The sequence below is a fragment of the Odocoileus virginianus genome, unplaced genomic scaffold, assembly GCF_023699985.2.
Source record: "Odocoileus virginianus isolate 20LAN1187 ecotype Illinois unplaced genomic scaffold, Ovbor_1.2 Unplaced_Contig_61, whole genome shotgun sequence".
Taxonomy (NCBI): domain Eukaryota; kingdom Metazoa; phylum Chordata; class Mammalia; order Artiodactyla; family Cervidae; genus Odocoileus; species Odocoileus virginianus.
Window position 1 is genome coordinate 80,825 of NW_027224378.1, and position 3,644 is coordinate 84,468.

At 35.8% G+C, this 3,644-nt stretch overlaps 1 pseudogene; it reads left to right on the forward strand.

The window, feature by feature from the left end:
* Positions 1-447: 447 nt before the first annotated feature.
* On the forward strand, positions 448-948 carry LOC110125549 (large ribosomal subunit protein uL23 pseudogene; annotated as a pseudogene).
* The last annotated feature ends 2,696 nt before the right edge of the window (positions 949-3,644 follow it).

Genomic DNA, 3,644 nt, shown 5'->3' on the forward strand with positions numbered 1-3,644 from the left:
CCAGTCCAGGTTCAATGCATGAGACAGGGTGCTCGGGGCTGGTGCACTGGGATGACCCTGAGGGATGGGATGAGGTGGGAGGTGGGAGGGAGGGTCAGGATGTGGAACACATGTACACCCATGGCTGATTCATGTCAATGTATGACAAAACCCACTACAATATCATAAAGTAATTAGCCTCCAATTGAAATAAATAAATTAATTAAAAATAAAAGAAATCAAAATCTAAGATCATGGTATCAGGTCCCATCACTTCATGGCAAATAATGGGGAAAAAGTGGAAACAGAGACATACTTTATTTTCTTGGGCTCCAAAAGCACTGTGGACGGTGACTGCAGCCACAAAATTAAAAGATGTTTGCTCCATGGAACAAAAGCTATGACACGCTTAGGCAGTGGATTGAAAAGCAGAGCCTTTTCATGAAGATGGGATGCCTTTTTATGAAGATGGAACTGAACGTGAAGAAGGAAGCCCCAGCCCCTTGTAAACCTGAAGACAAAGTGAAGACTTTGAAGGCCAAGAAGGCAGTGTTGAAAGATGTCCACAGCCACCAAAAGAAAAAAAAAAAAAAACATATATATCCATATGTCACCCACCTTCCGGTGGCCCAAAACACTGCAGCTCAGGAGGCAGCCCAAATATCCTCGAAGAGCGCCCCTAGGAGAAACAAACTTGACCACTATGCCATCATCAAATTCCCCCTCACCACCGAGTCAGCCATGAAGAAAATAGAAGACAACAACACACTGGTATTCATTGTGGATGTCAAGGCCAACAAGCACCAAATTAAACAGGCTGTGAAGAAACTCTATGACATTGACATGGCTAAGGTCAATACCATGATCAGGCCTGATGGAAAGAAGAAGACATATGTTTGACTGGCTCCTGACTATGATGCTTTGGATGTTGCCAACAAAATTGGGATCATCTAAACTGAGTCCAGCTGGCTAATTCAAATATAAAAGTTTTCACTATTAAAAAAGAAAGGCAGAGACATCAGTTTGCCAACAAAGGTCCATATAGTCAAAGCTGTGGTTTTTCCAGTAGTCATGTACAGATGTGAGAGTTAGACCATAAAGAAGGCTGAGCACCAAAGAATTGATGCTTTTGAATTGTGCTGGAGAAGACTCTTGAGAATCCCTTGGACAGCAAGGAGATCAAACCAGTCAATCCTAAAGGAAACCAACCCTAAATATTCATTGGAAGGACTGATGCTGAAGCTCAAGTTCCAATAATTTGGCCACCTAAATGGAAAAACTGACTCATTGAAAATGACCCCAATGCTGGGAAAGATTAAGGGCATGGGGAGAATGGGGTGACAGAGGATGAGATGGTTGGATGGCATCACTGACTCAATGACATGAGTTTGAGCAAACTCTAGGAGATAGTGAAGGACAGGGAAGCCTGGTGTGCTGTAGTTCATGGGGTCACAAAGAGTTGGACATGATTTATTGACTGTAGACAACAACATTAATAGAAGAAGGGACAAAAAACACATGATCATCTCAACAGATGCAGAAAATGCTTTTGGCAAAATTTAACACCATTTCATCATGAAGACACTGGATAAACAAGGAATCATAGGAAACCTCCTGAATTTTTAATGCATTCCTATGAAAAATCCACAGATAATATCAGAAGTAATGGTGAAAGATTGAATGCTTACCCCCTAGTATCAAAAACAAGACTAGGATATCCACTTTTACCACTTCTATTTGAAAGTGTGCTTGATGTCCTAGTCATGGAAAATAGGGAAATAGAATTTCATATTGGAAATAAATTTTAAAAAAATCTTTACTTGAAAATGACATGACTTTGTACATAGACAATCCTTAGGAATCATTTAAAAACAATTAGAACTAATACAGAATTTTACCAAGGTTGCAGGATTCATGGTTAATATAGAAAAATCAATTGTGTTGCTATAGAGTAAGAAACAAACCAAAATTAAAACTGAGAAAACAGTTGCATTTGCAAGGTATATAAAGAACTGAAGTTAAAAAAGAAGTGCAAGACATATACCTGGAAACTATGAAGCATCATTGAAGGAATTAAAGATCTAAATAAATTGAAAGATATCCTATATTCATGGATTGGAATACTTAATATTGTTAGGATGGCAATATTCCCCAAATTGATCTACAGATTCAGTGCAATCCTTATCAGAATCACAACTGCCTCTGCTACAGAATCTGACAAGCTGACCCTCATATTCACATGGAAACTCAAGGAATTCACAACAGCCAAATGATCTTAAAAATAGACAACAAAATTGATGGATTCCCATTTACTGATTTCAAAACTTACTACAAAGCTGCAGTAATCAAGACAGTATTGGCATAAGGACAAACATACATATCAGCTGAGTAGAATAGACAGTATAGAAATAAACCTATTTATCATTGGTCAATGATTTTCACCAAGGATATCAAGACAATTCAAAACAGAAAGAATAGTCTTTTCAATAAATGGCATTGGAGCAACTGGTAATCTACCTGCATAAAAATAAAACTGACAGAAAACAAAATTCTGTAAAGCAATAACCCTTCAATTAAAAAATAAATTAAAAATAAAAGTGAACCCCTAACTCATATTATTTATAAAAATTAAAGATGTAAATATAAGAGCTAAAGGTATAAGATTCTTAGTAGAAGACATAGGTGTGAACCAGCATGCCCTTAGATTATACAGTGTTTTTATAAAGATATGAAAAAAGTTGGACACAACTGAGCAGCTAAGCACACACACCAAAAATACAACAGCCAAGGAAAAAGATTAATTGGACAATATCAAAATTTTTTAAAAAAGGGCATGTCACTGGACATCATCAAGAAAGTGCATGGCCAACCTGTAGAATGAGTGAAAATATTTGTCAATCAGATATCTGATAATGAACGTACTTATAATCCATATTATATAAAGAACTCTTACAACTTAATGAAAAGACAAAAAGCTTCCAAAAATGGGCAAATTATCTGAATAAATATTTCTTCAAAGAAGATAGACAATACACTCATGAAACTAGACTCAACAACATTAGATATGAGGAAAATGGAAGTAAAAATCACAAGGAGATACCACTTATCCACTAGAATGGCTATAAAAAAAGAAACAGATAACAGCAAATGTGGCTGACCATATGGAGAAATTAGAACCCTTATACACTGCTGGTGCTAATATAAAATCATGCAGCCATGTTTAAAAACAATCTGACAATTCATCAAATGATTAAAGATAAGGTTAAGATCTGACCTACGAATTCCACACCTGGATATATACTCAAGGAAAATGAAAACATGTCCATGCAAAAACTTGTACAGGAATGTCCATAGAAGCATTATTCATAAGAGTCAACATTTAGAAACAATTCAAATGTCCAGCAACTGATGAATAGATAAAGGGTAAATGGTATGAAGTCATAACCAAAAACTAAATAAAAATACCAAATGCATGAAAGAAACTTATTCACAAATATAAGTGAAAAAAATTAAAGTTTTAATTAATGGATTTAAATCAGCCTGGTAGGAGATCACTAGGGACTTAATAACAGGATTATAAACATTGTCTTGAATTTCAATATTTGGGTTGGTGACTTGAATGAAGGCATAAGAAATAAGACTTCTCAAAATTAACAGATCAACAA